Below are 19607 nucleotides of genomic sequence, written 5' to 3' on the forward strand. Positions count from 1 at the left end.
CTGGCTAAAACATTAATAAGTTATACTAGTATAAGTTCTTCTTCTTCTTCTTTTTTGGCTTCTCCCATTAGGGGTCGCCACAGCGGATTATCCGTCTCCATACCCCCCTGTCCTCTACATCTGCCTCTTTCAACCCAACTACCTGCATGTCTTCCTTCACCACATTCAAAAACCTCCTCGTTGGTCTTCGTCTTTTCCTCTTCCCTGGTGGCTCCATCCTCACCATTCTTCTACCGATATACTCCATGTTCCTCCTCTGAACATGTCCAAACCATATCAATCTCACCTCCCTCCAAAACGTCCCACATGTGCTGTCCCTCTTATAAACTAATTTCTAATCCTGTCTATTCTCGTCACTTCCAATGAAAATCTCAACATGCTACCTCCACCTCCACCTCCTGTCTTTTACTCAATGCTACTGTCTCTAAACCATAAAACATCTCAGGTCTCACCACAGTCCTATAAACTTTCCCTTTCACTCTCACAGATACCCTTCTATCACAAATCACTCCTGTCACTCTTCTCCACCCACTCCACCCTGCCTGCACTCTTTTCTTCACTTCTCTAAAACACTCTTCATAACTTTGCACTGTTGACCCCAGGTACCTAAACTCCTCCACCTTCTCCACCTCTTCTCCCACTCCACTGCCCTCCCTCTCATTTACACACATGTACTATGTCTTACTCCTGCTGACTTTCATTCTTCTTCTCACCAGCACGTACCTCCACCACTCTAGGCTCTTCTTAACCTGCTCCCTACTCTCACCACAAATAACAATATCATCCGCAAACATCATAGTCCATGGAGACTCCTGTCTGACCTCGTCCGTCAACCTGTCCATCACCACTGCAAACAGGAAAGGGCTCAGAGCCGATCCTTGATGCAGTCCAACCTCCACCCTGAACCAGTCTGTCGTTCCTACTACACACTTCACTGTTGTCACACTGTCCTGATACATGTCCTGCACCACCCTCACATACTTCTCAACACACTCATTTCCACCATTCCACATTTCCATCTCCTTCCTTTATTGCTCTAACTTGCATCACATCCTTCCCAGCTTGGTCCCTCTGCCTGGCCAATCGGTGCAAATCCTTTTCTTCTTCTTAGTGTCCAACTTCTCATACAGCTCCTCATATGCCTTTTCCTTGGCTTTCGCCACATCCCTCTTTACCTGCTGCCGCATTTCCTTGTACTCCTGATTACTTTTCTCATCACTTTGTTGATCCCAATTCTGTTTTGCTAACCTCTTTCCCCTTATGCTTTCCTGCACTTCCTCAATCCACCACCATGTATCTTTGTCTTCCTTTTTTATTTCTAGATGTCACACCAAGTACCTTTCTAGCTGTCTCCCTTATTACTTCTGCAGTAGTTGCCCAATCATCCAGCACCTCTTCACCACCACCGAGCCCCTGTCTGACTTTTTTCCTGAACCTTACACTACAGTCTTCTGCCCATTCCACCATCTTATTCTTTCAGTCTTCACTCTCCTCTTTTCTTCTTCACCTCTAAAACCATATTACAGACCACCATCCGAAGCTATCTAGCTACACTGTCCCCTGCCAACACCTTACAGTCTCCAATCTCTTTCAGGTTGCATCTCCTACATAGAACATAGTCCACCTGTGTGCACCTTCCTCCACTCTTATAGGTCACCCTATGATCTTCCTTCTTCCTAAAATAATTGTTCACAATTACCATTTCCATCCTTTTAGCAAAATCTACCACCATCTGCCCTTCCACATTCCTCTGCTCAAAGCCATACCTATCCATCACCTCCTCATCACCTCTGTTCCCTCCACCTACATGCCCATTGAAATCCGCCCCAATCACCAATCTTCCATTCCTAGGTACACCTTCTACCACTTCCTCCAACTAATTTCAGAATTTTTTCTTCTCCTCCATCTCACAACCAACTTGTGGAGCATAAGCACTAATGACATTTATCATTGCCCCTTCAACTTCCAGTTTCACGATCATCACCCTATCAGAAACTCTCTTCACCTCCACTACACAATTACTAAACTCTTCCTTCAGAATCACCCCTACACCATTTCTCTTTCCATCCACACCATAATAGAACAATTTAAGCCCACCTCCCATGTTCCTGGCCTTACTCCCTTTCCACCTGGTCTCCTGAACACACAACATATCTACCTTTCTCCTCTCCATCATATCAGCTGACTCTCTCCCTTTTCCAGTCATAGTACCAACATTTAAAGTATCAACACGAACCTCCACTCCCCTACACTTCTCCTTTCCCTGCCATCTCTGTAGATGTCTTCCTCCTCTCCTTCTCCTTCTTCGGCCAACAGTAGCCCAATTTCCACCGGTACCCTGTTGTCTAACGATACCTGTGGTGGTCGTTGGTAACCCGGGCCTCGACCGATCCAGTATGAATTTCTCTTTCGTGATCCGCATATTTGATTTGGCACATGTTTTACGCTGGATGCCCATCCTAATGCAACCCTCCCTATTTACCTGGGCTTGGGACCGGCACTAAGAGTGCACTGGCTTGTGCAACCATAATGGCTGTGTTTTATACTAGTATAAGTTAAATTTGATTAATTATACTAGTATAAGTTATATATAAGTTTTTCTTCACCTGGGTTACTTATATTCAGTATCAGACAATGTACTTGAGTAAATGTAACACTAGGTTAAATATTACTCCCGTAAAAGTCCTCCTTTTGAACTTTTACTTGAGTAAAGGTACAAACGTATTTGCCTTAAAACTGTGCATAAGTATGGAGAGTTCTATGAATTATTATGACTACATTGTCCTATTATCATTTTACTCTTAGCACACCAATCTATTAATAGAATGATATTAATGAGTCAAAAACTGATTGATATCTATTAAAATTATTATGAGTTCAAAACCTTATTTTCAACTACTTATGTAAAAAAAAAAAAAAACATGCAACTACAGTTGTTGTGGGAATTCGAGTCATGAGTTTCTTCCATAATTTATTACTCTTAAAATGTTCTGCTAGCTGACACTAAACTGTATGTCCATGCTATGTGGACCCCACCAAGCAGGCAATAAAAACAAGTTCAAATGCAAGCTCTATTTTGCTAAATGGACTTGGATAAAAAGTATAATATTTGAGTTTGAAATGTAGTTAAACTAAAAGTCTTCCCAAATGGAAATATTTTAGTAAAGTACAGACACACAAAAAAGCTACTTAAGTACAGTAACGAATTTGATTTAATTTGTTAGTGTCCAGCACTGTTCAGTATATTTTTAAGGATGAATAAAAAATTTCTAAACACCAGACGTGTTTCAGTAAAGAAACAGACAGACACACACAGTGCAGGTAAATTAAAACCAGTATGTGAAATGTGGACTTGGGGATATGCAGCATGCAGTACTTTGCTTCATTGAACAGGCTGATGTAACCAGTCATGAGTTTTTTCTACTCCTGAATGGTCTGAAGTCAGTTATACCCACTTACCTGATTCATTGCTAGGATTCTCAGAGAGGGGTCTGTCTGCTTGACATCTTAATGTGTCACCCCCCACGCTTGGTCCCTTTATTGAAACAACTTCCAAGCAGCTGGTGTGGGTGTAGAGTACCAGAGTAAGACTGATGGGTGGTAGCTCAGTATGAACGAGAATAGCAAGCTAGGCAGGTGAATGGTTTAGGAAATATTGTGTATATATTTGGTATTTTAGCATGACTACTATGAGATCCAAGATTTTATTGCAGAAAGTGTCAAGGGGTGCAAACACTTTCTTTCTTCTTCAAAAGCTAGACATCATGCCAAGATCCAAAGAAATTCAAAAACAAATGATAAAGTAATTGAGATCTATCAGTCTGGAAAAGGTTATAAAGTCATTTCTAAAGCTTTGGTACTCAGTGAGAGCCATTATTCACAAATGGCAAAAACATGGAACAATGGAGAACCTTCCCAGGAGTGGCCGGCTGACCAAAATTACCCCAAGAGCACAGCGACGACTCATCCAAGAGGTCACAAAAGACCCCACAACAACATCCAAAAAACTGCAGGCCTCACTTGCATCAGTTAAAGTGTTCATGACTCACAAGAAAGAGACTGGGCAAAAATGGTCTGCATGGCAGAGTTCCAAGATGTCAGCAAAATGATGCGGATTCTGAAATCCCATTTTTTCCTAATAAGGATCAGGTAATCCGTCTTACTTTTATGCCGGTTTTTCAAAACAACATTGGACTGGATCACCCTGATCCAGATACACAGTTTTTAAGATTACCAAATCCGGATTACCTGTGCTCTAAATGGGACAACATATCACAAAGTGGGCTACCAGCTATGTAAAGAACAGGTAGAAGAGCCAACATGGGGTCACTGTAAGAGTTTTTTTTTTAGACAAAACACAAAAATAACAAACATCCACTTCCATTTCTAATTTATTTTATGACCCCTCATCTGATTCGTAAAAATAAAAACAAATATACATTAACAAATACATTGTGGATATTTTGAAAACGTCTTAAAAAAAAATAAAATGGCCAAATGTCCAATAGTTAACAAAATAAAGAATGTTCAGGGTTCTTTATCATCTGAGGAGGAGACACCAGCATTTCCGAGCTCTGCTTTTAGGAGGCGGATCTGAAGTTTTGCCTTGGTTTGCTGCAGTTTGGTCAGCTTGATTTGTTCCTCTGCCAGGAGTATCTTTGCTTTTGCTTTTTCAGTCTCTCGTTTTAGAAGTAATTCATAGGCATCATCATTATTATTCGGCAAAATCCCCTGCAACCTCACCTCCAATAATGTCCAGAACCACATCTGTGTATTCACCTTTCTTAAAGGGTTTGGGTGTTTTTTGCTTCAGCAAGGTCCTTTGTTGTTCTGGCCTCAGATTCTTCCATCTAAATTTCAGCACGTCAGCCAATTTGTGTGTGGGTATTTGACAGCCATCTTATATTCAGCCTTTCTCAAAGGACTTAGACATGGCAGGTATTCCACTATTTTGGTGGAAGAGGATACCGTCAAAGGGTTTATGTTGAGCGTGCACAACCACTGGAGCAATACACCACTGAAGAACTGTATGCTTGCTTTCCCTTTGGGAATGCTGATATTAAGGTCTACATTGCAGACCTCGTCAGGCCAAAACTTCAACTGAGAAACCGAAGGAGTCACAGTCTGTCTGTGGAAGAACAGGTATTCATTGGTCTGCACTTCTATGCATCTGGGACTTTCGGCCAAGTAGTTGGTGACCCATATAGGAGTGGACAAATCAACTGTGAGTGATGTAGTGAAAGCTGTGTCAATTGCATTGGCCAGCCTGGTCAATCAGTTTGTTTCACTTCTAACGTTTTAAACGTTTTAAACGTTCTGAAGAGACGCTTTGCATGCCTTAAGTACTTGTGAGTCAAACCACAGGGAGCATGCAACATAATACTAGCGTGTATCGTCGTGCACAACATCCCTACCAGGTGCAATGTCCCTCTCTGTGATGTTTATGATGCACCTGAGCCTGTTGAAGAACCAGACCAACCTCTGTCATTCTGTCAGAATGAGAGACTGACTGGACGTATAGTAAGGGATGCAATTGTTAGACGTTATTTTTGACAAGCTTATCTCTGATGATTGTTTCTTTGAAATTAATATACGGTGATGATTGACAGAAAAATTGAATATAATATTTTGTTTGTTATTGAAATCTGATTGGGGATTATTTAATATTTCATTATTTTTACTTTACTATACTGAATAGCTTAATTGGTAGCCTATCTCTACTATATCTACTTTATCACTGTTACAACGGTTACACAAGTCAAGTGCAAAATATAAATAAAAGTATATACACTAAATGATACAAATGTTTTATTTGACCAATTTTAAAGCTTTACTACATTTTCTTCCTGGAATCCATCTTGAAATCCAACCCCCTGTTGGGATCAGGATAATCCTGTTTTTTTTAATCAAAGTTATCCAAATCCTACTGACAGGTTTTGAACAACACAAACTGAAGGTTTGATCCAGTTTAAAACTAGGATTGAAATACATGATCTAATCTGATTTCAGATTCCTTCTTTTCCCTTTGATCCAATCCGATAACCAAAATCCGATTATCTTACCTTTGAACAACTGGCCCATGATGATCCCCAACACTTTTGGGAAAATACTCTGTGGACTGACGAGACAAAAGTTGAACTTTTTGGAAGGTGTGTGCCCAATTACATCTGGCATAAAAGTAACACCGCATTTCAGAAAAAGAACATCGGACCAACAGTAAAATCTGGTGGTGGTAGTGTGATGGTGTGGGGCTGTTTTGCTGCTTCAGGACCTGAAAGCCTTGCTGTGATAAATTGAACCATGAATCCTGCTGTTTACCAAAAAATCCTGAAGGGGAATGTCGGGCCATCTGTTCGTGACCTCAAGCTGAAGCAAGCTTGGGTTCTGCAGCAGGACAATGATTCAAAACACATCAGCAAGTCCACCTATAAATGGCTGAAGAAAAACACAATAAAGACTTTGGAGTGGCCTAGTCAAAGTCCTGACCTGAATCCTATTTCTGTGGCATGACCTTAAAAAGGTGGTTTATGCTTGAAAACCCTCAAATGTGGCTGAATTACAACAATTCTGCATAGATGAGTGGAGCAAAAGTCGAATTATGACTGTTGGTCTAAAACAGTGCAAATTAACTAAAGAGGTATGAAGCACGTCATATTTTAACTTATTTATATAATTTACATTTTTAATTCTTTTCTTCTTTTGTATTTATACATTGTGTTGTGTATATACTATATTATGTCTCTTTTCTTTTATATATTTGCATTTCTTTTTCTTTGCTGCTATAACAAAGACATTTCCACACTGTGGGACGAATAAAGGTATATCTTATCTTATCTTATCTTGTCTTATCTTATCTTATCTTATCTTATCTTATCTTATCTTATACCATTTAATATAATGGTATGGCCTTTAGAAGATATCTGTGATAAAGTCTACAGCAGTATGGGAACATGGGAGTGTATGTGCAGGATTTTGCCAACTCAGAGAGTGTGAGAAACACAGAACAAAAGTTAAGAATTTTTTTTTTTCTGTTAATTGGTTCCCCACCCATATTTACTAGTGGGAAATTAATGAGCCTAGGTGGTAAGTGGTAATGGAGGTATGAGGCCGGGTGATTAAAGCATTGTGAAAATTGGAAAGGACAGACCTTTTTATGCAGAGCTTTGAGCAGAAGCCAGGTGATATCAGCATACTCAGGCTATTTTGGCAGTCAAAGTCCCAACTTATGCCAGTGGCAAAGAAAGTCTCTGGCAAGATGTCATCTTTTGTAGTGCTTAGAATTATTTGGCCATGTGTTTAATATCATATTTGTTTTGACATTTTAGAAACCTGGATGATTTCAGATTATGACATTAAATCTGATAAAAATGAATGCTTATCTGGCTTGTTTTAGGGTGAGTGATTTTTTTTATTATTATTATTTTCATTACAAAATAAAAAAAGTGGTGCTTGGTTCTGTTCTGACAACATTACCCCTTTGCAGCTCTTTTTACTGACTTTGCAGTGGATATGAGGTTATTTGAGAAATATTAAATGGGATACATGTTAACTTGTGGTAACTGTGTTGAGATAAATGTGTAGGCCTTGTTGTTTTAGAATGGGGCAGAAGTGAAAGCTTATTTATAGTTTAATATGCATTATTTGTGTCACAAGAATACTGAGACTCCACTTCCCAGAATACACCCCAGTTAAACATGACCACCAAGAACTATGACAAGTTCACGATCTCCTGAGTTCTAATCAGCCACACATATTTACAGTCCTATAAACCAAATATGGATATGAGGTTGTATCAACAAGTTTAGAGACTAGTTTTGTAACATGTAAACAGATGGCAGCACAAGGCTTCACGGAGGATTCAGTGCGAATCGTAGAAGGTGTTTAACATGTCTCGAAAAGAAGACTTCCAGGACACATTCCAGAAGTGGCAGGAAGAATAGGGGTTCTGTATTGAGGTGTAAGACGAGTATTTTGAAGGTGATAGTGTGTAAATGTAGATAAATAAATTACTTTCTTGTAAACAGAGCTCGGCTAAAAACTTTTGATACCACCTCATACTTATCTAGCTGCAAAGAAATATTTAGTGTACTCATACCTAAACTTGCCATGCCTTGCAGTCCATGTTTTTTCATGTTATGCTCTTAAGTTTTTTACCAGCTGTGTTTTTTGTAGATAATCTGACTCCTTACCTGACTTTTTGCTTTTGGAACTCTTTGCCAGGGCTTTAAATACATCTCTAACTGCATTTGCTGTGGCATGACAGTATGCTTGGTTTAAGATCCTCTCTTGAAGATTAACATTAGAGAGTTTCACGCAATACTAAAATCGTGGGTGAATCTGTGGTGAAAATTTGCACAGCCTAGAAACCACTGTAAGTCTTCAATGCTTGAGCAACTCAACAATTGCTTGAACCTTGGCTTTAGTCTATGACAACACCTTCTTGACGTATAAAAGTGTGCTTTTTTTCAGAATGCTTTAAAGACTGGGTGGGCAATGACCAGTCCATATGGCATTACCAGGTATTTATAGTGACCTGAGGTTGTATTGAAGTATCTTCACACTGTAATTTGAATTATGTTATACATTTTTTGAGAGTTCACTGCACGTCTTGAATATTTTAAAGAGTTATCTGATTAAAACAGTTGACTAAGTGGGATAGATACTTGACTGGAGGTTTTGTGATCAGGTTGAGACTTGATGACCTTGTGAATATAGAAACAAGTGTGAAAGTAATATAACATCAATGATCATTCCTATGACTTGAGTAAGCAGTGGTTCTATTTTGCTTAAAGTATGCTGTTTAATGAGGTTACAAATGTATAATTTTTAGGGATGTTTTTGAGAACCCAAAAGATCATTCATTCAGGGATTAATAGCAGTCAGGCATGATAATAGCCACAGTATTTGTGTATTGATCCCAAGTTTCTAGTTTAGTTCCTTCAGAACAGGCAACTACCATTAAAGGTTGTAAGAAAATGGTCATTGTGAACAACCATCATTAAAAAAGAAAGAAATGGTTGTGGATTCAATTAGTGGGGTATAAATTACTACTGTATTGTCAAGTAGAAAATTAAAGTTGCCATGTGTGTGTGGAGTGCTCGGGGGAATGTCCTTTTCTCCCTTCTTCTAAGCAGGGTTGCTTGGATATTTGTGCATGAGTTTAAGGAATGTCTTTCAGCTACAATCTCATTGTCTAGCAATCTTTGATGAAAATGTACAACAGCAAAAATATTAATTCATTCTTGTGCATGATAGAATTTCTATTAGTGAATGTGTTAATAATTCTTATTGTACTTTCTCTATATTTAAAGTATGCATGCATAGGTTTCAGAAATAGAAGACAGAAAAGCTTTAACCTGTGAAATATTCTGGTATTTTATGTTTTCATAACTGGTGCTAACTACTTGGAGAAAAATATAAAGAATATAAGGATATAAATACAGTACAGTTATTTAATGACATTTCCAGGGCATTAATTTTAATCACCCTAATCAACGCATTATGTACATTTCAATAAAACCGTCTTATTGTCTTAAAGCTATATTTCTTTTTTTAGCTCCCAGAACTAACCTATGCAGTTAGAATGTATAATCCAATTTGTACATTTTCTCTTTCTCTCTCACTCCACAGGCACAAACTGACTCAGATATATACACACATCACGTAACACTGACGTTGTGCAGACACAACATTAATCATGCATACAGTCACAACGGTGGCAGCTCTCCATATATACCACTACATTTTCTCCCTGGGCAAGGGAATGGCAAGGAGGACATGATTTCCCATGGGTGCTATAAGATCTTAGCCTCCTAGGTTGCAAACAATTCCACCAGCAATACTTATTTTCATTATAAGAAAATAATGTCAGTGAGTTCACTTGGCTATTTAAATGAATGATGTACATGTAGCCTTTATAGTATCATGCTTTATTTACAGTCTATCTATCTATCTATCTATCTATCTATCTATCTATCTATCTATCTATCTATCTATCTATCTATCTATCTATCTATCTATCTATCTATCTATCTATCTATCTATCTATCCACACACACGCACGCACACACACACACACACACGGGGACTTTAATTTTACATATTAAATAAACAGATGCTAGTGTAATGGTACTACACACAGTAATAAGTTGCTAGCGCGTTCTATTACTAGTGATGGTGTTATAAGCACAATACGGTCGTGGTGGTTCCCAGCCCACCGCAGTCATTCCTGTGAGCATTCAGCACATGGACAGCCTGATCCTGGATAATCAGTTCACAACCTTTTGATGTAAATACACTAAACCGCAAATACACAAGTGACGAAATACACTAATGATGAAGCAGGTTGTACTAGGATGTAGAGTCCTGCGGGGGACTGTTTTTGTCCACTCTGGCCCGCTCCTGCAAACATTCTGTTATAGCTTGTAAAGATTTTTGTGTAAAAATGTACACAAACAGTACGGCTATGATTAATATACAGACATAAACCATTAATAAAGCACCACACATGACAAACAACTTTGTCAACCTTGAAAACTCGAAAAACGTATAAAAATCTTTCAAAGAAAACTTTACAACTAGTGGGATCTGTGGGATGGCGGGACTCTTGCTATATTTGTTTGACCACCCATTTCTGTCCGCAGAAAAGGTAAAACTGCCCGCTCCTGTAAGATTTGTGTTTCAACAATCCCAATGCAGCCCTTTACTAGGATGGTTCAGATGTACTGACAAATGCTGAATCTTTCCAGGCATTAGTTAAAAGCTGGGAGTTTAAATGTAGCCAGGGAGTATGTCGAAATAATGGAGGGGTCTGAAATTGTCATCGTAGGTGCATGTCCACTGTGAGAGACATAATCTAAAAAAAATATCCAGAAATCACAATATATGATTTTTAAACTATTTATTTGTATGATACAGCTGCAAATAAGTATTTGAACACCTGTCTATCAGCTAGAATTCTGACCCTCAAAGACCTGTTAGTCTGCCTTTAAAATGTCCACCTCCACTACATTTATTATCCTAAATTAGATGCACCTGTCTGAGGTCTTTAGCTGCATAAAGACAACTGTCCACCCCATACAATCAGTAAGAATCCAACTACTAACATGGCCAAGACCAAAGAGCTGTCCAAAGACACTAGAGACAAAATTCCTAGAGAAAAAACCTCCACAAGGCTGGAAAGGGCTACGGGGAAATTGCCAAGCAGCTTGGTGAAAAAAGGTCCACTGTTGGAGCAATCATTAGAAAATAGAAGAAGCTAAACATGACTGTCAATCTCCTTCGGACTGGAGCTCTATGCAAGATCTCACCTCGTGGGGTCTCAATGATCCTAAGGAAGGTGAGAAATCAGCCCAGAACTACACGGGAGGAGCTGGTCAATGACCTGAAAAGAGCTGGGACCACCGTTTCCAAGGTTACTGTTGGTAATACACTAAGACGTCATGGTTTGAAATCATGCATGGCACGGAAGGTTCCCCTGCTTAAACCAGCACATGTCCAGGCACGTCTTAAGTTTGCCAATGACCATTTGGATGATCCAGAGGAGTCATGGGAGAAAGTCATGTGGTCAGATGAGACCAAAATAGAACTTTTGGGTCATAGTTCCACTAAACGTGTTGGGAGGAAGAAGAATGATGAGTACCATCCCAAGAACACCATCCCTACTGTGAAGCATGGGGGTGGTAGCATCATGCTTTGGGGGTGTTTTTCTGCACATGGGACAGGGCGACTGCACTGTTTTAAGGAGAGGATGACCGGGGCCATGTATTGCGAGATTTTGGGGAACAGCCTCCTTCCCTCAGTTAGAGCATTGAAGATGGGTCGAGGCTGGGTCTTCCAACATGACAATGACCCGAAGCACACAGCCAGGATAACCAAGGAGTGGCTCTGTAAGAAGCATATCAAGGTATATCAAGAAGCATAGGCGTGGCCCAGCCAGTCTCCAGACCTAAACCCAATAAAGAATCTTTGGAGGGAGCTCAAACTCAGTGTTTCTCAGCGACAGGCCAGAAACCTGACTGATCTAGAGAAGATCTGTGTGGAGGTGGGCCAAAATCCCTCCTGCAGTGTGTGCAAACCTGGTGAAAAACTACAGGAAACGTTTGACCTCTGTAATTGCAAACAAAGGCTACTGTACAAAATATTAACATTGACTTTCTCAGGTGTTCAAATACTTATTTGCAGCTGTATCATACAAATAAATAGTTAAAAATCATACATTGTGATTTCTGGATTTTTTTTTTTTAGATTATGTTTCTCACAGTGGACATGCACCTACTACGATGACAATTTCAGACACCTCCATGATTTCTAAGTGGGAGAACTTGCAAAATAGCAGGGTGTTCAAATACTTATTTTCCTCACTTATTTTCCTATATATATATATATATATATATATATATATATATACAGTGGAACCCGGTTATCTCGCCCTCAGTTATCTCGACAACCCTATTAAGTCGACGTTTTTGAAGTGGAACCGCCAAATTCTCGCTTTTTCTAAGCATTTTTTATCGGTTATGTCGATGTTTTATGTCGCCGAACCCTAATATCTCGAGCACGGGGGGGGGAAATTAGAAATTTTAACGTCAGTTATGTCGATCGGCACTGTGCAGCCGCAGAAGAACTCGCGAAGTGGCGGAAAAATCAAACCTTACAGATACTACAGGTGTTTGTATTGTATACTGGTGAATCTCTGCTGTTAGTAAGTGCACATATGCATTTTTTTGTTAAATGTTATGCGATGAACGGAGCGCGGCGCTCCCGGCTTCAACTCCTTACCGGCGCGCGTCGCTCCTTACCGAGAGCCGTGCTCCTTACCGAGCGCGCAGGCGAGCAGGGTAAGGAGCACGGCTCTCGGTAAGGAGCGACGCGTTAGAGCACCTGCCACGCCCCCTTTGGCCGTTCACGTTTGAGACTTTTCTGTCCCTCGTTTTTGGTTTCGGGTTCGGTTTTGGATCTTCCGGTTTTTTCCGGCTTCTCTCTCTCTCTCTCTCTCTCTCTCTCTCTCTCTCTCTCTCGGCTTATCTTCCCCTCGGCCTCGCTGATTTTCTTCAAGAGTTTGCTTGTTTTCTATCAGATCTCTTGATCAATTTTGATAAAGTGCTGCTTGTAGGAGATTTTAATATTCATGTAGATGATGTAAACGATGCTCTAGGATTATCATTTGTTGACTTATTAAACTCTTTTGGGGTTAAACAAAAGCGTCACCAGACCAACTCATCGCTTTAACCACACACTAGACTTAATAATATCCCACGGAGCAGACGTCACTGATATAGATATTTTACCTCAGAGTGATGACATCACAGACCATTACCTCATACTGTACACACTACCGGTAGAGCAGATTAGCCGTGTTGCACCACGTTATCGACCTGGTAGGACTATTGTTCCAACCACTAAGGACAGATTCGTAAATAACCTGCCTGATTTATCTCAATTTCTCACTAAACCCATAACTACTATTAATCTTGATGAGATAACTAAGAACATAGACCTTATCCTCACTAGCACATTAGACACCGTTGCCCCTATCCGGTTAAAAAAGGTTAGAGACCAAGCACCTGCATCTTGGTATAATAGTCATACACATGCCCTCAAGAGAACAGCACGTAATCTGGAGAAAATGGAGGAAAACTAAATTGGAGGTATTTAGAATCGCGTATAAAGACAGTATGCTCAGCTACAGACGGCGCTAAAAGCTGCTAGAGCTGAACACCTGAGCAAACTTATAGAAAACAACAAAAACAATCCCAGGTTCCTTTTCAGTACAGTAGCTAAACTAACTACAAATCAGGGCTCTGAAAATTGTGTTCCATCACAGTTTAGTAGTGAGGACTTTATGATTTTCTTCACTGAAAAATAGATAACATTAGAAAACAATTGTGGCAGTTCAACCTCTTACAGCATCTCCTGAGACAGTGTTACCTTCAACTCCACAACTCCACTGTTTTACATGTATAGGACAGGAAGAGCTGTATAATGTTATTGCCAAAGCTAAATCGACAACATGTCAGTTAGATCCAATTCCTACTAAATTACTGAAGGAAGTGTTATATACAACTGGTGAGCCTCTTCTAAATATTATTAACTCCTCACTATCTTTAGGTCACGTCCCTAAATCCCTCAAGTTAGCAGTTATTAAGCCCCTCATTAAAAACCTAATCTGGATCCAAACACGTTATCAAATTACAGACCAATTTCAAATCTCCCATTTATGTCTAAGATTTTAGAAAAGATTGTCGCTGCACAGTTATGTTCCTACCTGCAAGAGAACAATATCTTTGAAGAATTTCAGTCAGGTTTTAGGCCCCATCATAGCACAGAAACTGCTCTAGTTAAAATAACTAATGACCTGTTTTTAGCTTCAGACCAAGGCTTCATCTCGCTGTTGGTTTTACTAGATCTTAGTGCTGCATTCGACACTATAGACCATGATCTCCTCCTAGATCGCTTACAAAATTACATCGGCATTCAGGGACAGGCATTAAGCTGGTTTAAATCCTACCTGTCCGATCGTTACCATTTCGTAGATTTGAATGGAGAGCTATCCAGGCTAATGCAAGTAAATTATGGCGTGCAAGGTTCAGTTCTAGGACCCTGCTCTTCACAATATACATGCTTCCGTTAGGAAATATTATTAGAAGGCATGGAATTAGCTTCCATTGTTATGCTGATGATACTCAGCTATATATTTCATCTAAACCAGGCGATACAGCTCAATTAACCCGGATGACTGAGTGTGTTAAGGAACTAAGAGATTGGATGACCCATAACTTTCTACTTTTAAATTCTGATAAGACTGAGATTTTGCTCATCGGCCCAAAAACTGGTATACAGACGCTCCAGCATCTCAACCTGCATTTAGACGGATGTTCTGTAACCACTAGTTCAACGGTAAAAGACCTGGGTGTTATTTTAGACAGCGACTTGTCTTTCAAAAATCACATCAATCAGGTTACAAAACAGCCTTCTTTCACCTTAGAAATATTTCTAAGCTAAGAAATATGTTGTCTATATCCGATGCAGAGAAGCTCGTCCATGCGTTTATGACCTCCAGAATAGACTACTGTAATGCGTTACTAGGTGGATGTCCTGCTTCATTAATAAACAAGCTTCAGTTAGTCCAGAATGCAGCAGCCAGAGTTCTTACAAGGTCAAAAAAATATGATCACATAACCCCGATCTTATCGTCCCTACATTGGCTTCCTGTTAAGTTTCGAATAGACTACAAACTATTACTTCTCACTTATAAAGCACTAAATGGTTTGGCTCCGTGTATCTATCCAGTCTTTTAACACGCTACAATCCGCCACGCTCCTGAGATCTCAAAACTCTGGGCTTCTAGTAGTTCCTAGAATAGCAAAGTCCACTAAAGGTGGTAGAGCATTTTCACATTTAGCTCCTAAACTCTGGAATAGTCTTCCTGACGGTGTTCGGGGCTCAGACACACTCACCCAATTTAAGTGTAGATTAAAACGTATCTTTTAGCAAAGCCTACACATAACACACATCACATCATAACCTTGTGCTCCAGAACATCTGATCACATGCACATTATCAACTTGTGCTGTTAATATCATGAACAGCAGCTACGCTAATTCCTCTCCACTGCTTCTCTTTCTCTCCCCATCCCGAGGCATCCTGAGGTTGCTCCAGCTCCAGTCACCTCCCACCTCGTGATGATTACGGACCTTTAAAGAAGTAGATGCCGAACTCACAAACATCCTGAACCATCTAGAGACGTACCAGTGCCATTTGGATCCCGCTACATGTGTGGAGTTTTGACATTGGACCTCCTGGAGTGTTTAAAGGCTCTGGCATGGAGAAGCTGATGCTGGATCTGTGGTGATCACAAATGCTGAGCTTATAAAACTCGGAGCTACTAACCATATAGACTGTTTAAGACTGCAGAAAGAACATTACTTATAATCTTATACTCCAGTAATCATGTTAGTTCTCACTCTCCAGTGTTCTGTATTGTTGAAAGATTTATGATCAAACTCTTGATGTCACCCAGATGAGGATGGGTTCCCCTTTTGAGTCTGGTTCCTCTCAAGGTTTCTTCCTCATAACATCTAAGGGAGTTTTTCCTTGCCACAGTCGCCACGGCTTGCTCATCAGGGACAAATGCACACCATTCACCATCACTGTTGATTTGTGTAAAGCTGCTTTGAGACAATGTCTGTTGTGAAAAGCGCTATACAAATAAACTTGACTTGACTTGACTTGACATGCACCTACTACGATGACAATTTCAGACACCTCCATGATTTCTAAGTGGGAGAACTTGCAAAATAGCAGGGTGTTCAAATACTTATTTTCCTCACTATATATATATATATATATATATATATATATATATATATATATATATATATACAGTGGAACCCGGTTATCTCGCCCTCAGTTATCTCGACAACCCTATTAAGTCGACGTTTTTGAAGTGGAACCGCCAAATTCTCGCTTTTTCTAAGCATTTTTTATCGGTTATGTCGATGTTTTATGTCGTCGAACCCTAATATCTCGTGCACGGGGGGGGGGGGAATTAGAAATTTTAACGTCAGTTATGTCGATCGGCACTGTGCAGCCGCAGAAGAACTCGCGAAAGTGGCGGAAAAATCAAACCTTACAGCTGCTACAGGTGTTTGTATTGTATACTGGTGAATCTCTGCTGTTAGTTAGTGCACAAATGCATTTTTTTTTGTTAAATGTTATGCGATGAACGGGAGCGCGGCGCTCCCGGCTTCAACTCCTTACCGAGCGCGCGCGCGTCGCTCCTTACCGAGAGAGCCGTGCTCCTTACCGAGCGCGCGGGCGAGCAGGGTAAGGAGCACGGCTCTCTCGGTAAGGAGCGACGCGCGTTAGAGCACCTGCCACACCCCTTCGGCCGTTCACGATTGAGACTTTTCTGTCCCTCGTTTTTGGTTTCGGGTTCGGTTTTGGATCTTCCGGTTTTTTCCGGCTTTTCTCTCTCTCTCTCTCTCTCTCTCTCTCTCTCTCTCTCTCTCTCTCTCTCGGCTTATCTCCCCCTCGGCATCGCGGACGTAAGTTTTTTCGGACACTTTGCTTTGTGTGTTTGTGTGGATTACTTCAGCCTGATGGTCATAAGTTTTCAGAAACTTAGTTACTGTTTTTTTTTCTTTTCTTTCCACATGTGGACTAAATGTGAGACGGCACTGTGCAGCCGCTGTTTTTTTTTTGAGCGATCTGTGTGTTTATAATGTTGGAGAATATAATAAAGGTTTGTATGGAGAATGGACGGTGGTTTGTATTGTATACTGGTAAATCTCTGCTGTTAGTAGGTGCACTTATGCCTTTTGTTGTTAACAAACGTATGTACATTTTTATAGCATGCCTTCATCAAACAAATCGCAACGCTGTTGTGTAAAAAACCCTCCAAAAACACGTGGATGCACATTCTCATTTATTAACGCACATCATGTACATAAAGAAATTTCAAGCACGTTAATATACAGCCGCCATTTTGTTTTCGTTTATCTCGATCATCGGTTACCTCGATGCTTTTGGCGACCCCTCGACATCGACATAACCGGGTTCCACTGTATATATATATATATATATATATATATATATATATATATATATATATATATATATATATATATATCAATATTTTAGCAAATAAAATGCAAGTTAGTTTCCTCTAAGATTGCTATCTGTAAGTATACAAGCTGGATGATTAGAAATTAATAACTCTGTTAGATCTTTAGAGTCTTTTTAGTGAGTGAAGAGTTGCAATTGAGGCATATAAGATAGCACTGGCTATTTCCATATCTGCCCCATTTCATCAGTCTGATCTCAGCTTAGAGATGAATGATTCCCCTTAAATCCCTTATCAGGGGAAAAATTGGTTTAATGAACCACACCACCCGCTCGACCTGCTTCATGTCTATTTGATGTTTAATACCCTGTGTGAAGTCATAATCTCAAAGACAGGTGTGCAGTGAAGGTAGCACTTGAGTGCATTTTGTCTGGCCATTCTGAGTGAATTACTTTCTTCACATTCACTATCAGGGTCGTGACCACGAGTCGGAAACGTTAGTAACTCGAGCACTGTTTATGGTGATGAGAAACAATAACAGAGTCAGGTAGATTCACTAACTGTGACGCGGAGTGACAGAAGACAGAAGACAGGTAAGATCCGCACAGCAGGTATAATTCACTGAACTGGTATAATCCACGGAACGGTAGAATCCACGGAACAGGTACAATCCTTACAGGAACGGTAATCCGTGCAATCGGCACAAGGAGCAGGAACCAGCGGGGAAGGCTGGCAGTTGGGAGTCCAGGAGATTACAAACATGACCTTTTAGAACCAACAGCCAGTGACTCTGAAATGGGAGCTTATAAAGGTGAGTCGGTAACGGGAATCAAAGCCAGGAGCGGCAGAGAGATTTTCAGGTAAAGGTTTTTTGGGTGAATCTGTGCAGGCATGAGCTTTAAAAGCAAGCAGAATTTCCGAATGTGTGTTCCTCCTTGCCCCCGCTTCATTTTGAGGGGGGATACCCACAGTCGATGTGTCTTTCGCTTAGGAGAGGAGCATGCTCTTCGAATAGAGTGCTCTTCCTCGCGGCTCGGGTCCCGCTCTTGGTGAGGCAAAGCAGTGCCTGATGTCGTGGGGTTCTTCCCATGGCGCTCCACATTTCTTCCTCTGAGGAGGGAGAAAATATGGAAGCCAGCAAGCCCATGGACTCCTCCCAGCCTGTGCTATACAAGGAGCTCCTGACGGTAGTGACGCGGGCTGTGTCCAAGCTTGAGCGAGCTTGGCTGGATGAGAAGTGGAAGCAGCACACACCTAGCAAGCTGGATGAGCACTTTCTGAGCCCTGCGTCACAGCCTCCACACGGGCTATCCCAGGACCTGGGATCCAGGGATAGCCCGTGTACCCAGGACTGTTTGCAAACATCGTGGGGACGAAGGAGTGCGGCTATGGGATGATGCCACAGGTGGAAGAGACGCTAGCTAGTTATCTCTCCCCGGGTGTAGCGTCATCCCTTAAGGCCCCGGCACTGCCTACTAAACCCGTTGCGAGCCACTTCGTTTCTAGTGGGCTTATGCGGCAGCGGGTCACGATGGGTGTGTTGCAGGCATACCAGGCTGACCTGCTGCGGGACATGGACGATGGATTAATCTCTAGGGCTGATGACATTAAGGAGCTACCTTGCGCTGCTGACCTAGCCCTTAGGGCCACCAAGAAAACGGCTAGGCCATGGGTTGGTCCATGTCAGCCTTGGGCAGGGCCCATGGCAATGCTCTAGGTCCAGGCTTAAGGAGCCGCCGGACCTAAGGGTCATCCTCTCCAGCAACCAGGCCGCGGCATGCAGGCCCTGACAACCAGAGAGCCTCAATCTTAGAAGGGTGGTGTATACCTTATTACATGGTGCCCATCCCTCCTCAGCGCCACCAGGAGGTCAGGCTGTTAACCCTGCCACAGGATGCCACCTCCAGTGGGTGTCTCCCCCCCCACCTCCGCCCGGTGTCGTAGTAGATGGATGAGACCCGCCGGCTCTCAGGAGGCTCCATCGGCTGCAGGGCACTGCTCCAGCCGCTCTGGACGGGCCAGAGACCAGCCTCAAGGTTTT

Source organism: Silurus meridionalis, chromosome 4 (genome assembly GCF_014805685.1).
Source record: "Silurus meridionalis isolate SWU-2019-XX chromosome 4, ASM1480568v1, whole genome shotgun sequence".
NCBI lineage: Eukaryota > Metazoa > Chordata > Actinopteri > Siluriformes > Siluridae > Silurus > Silurus meridionalis.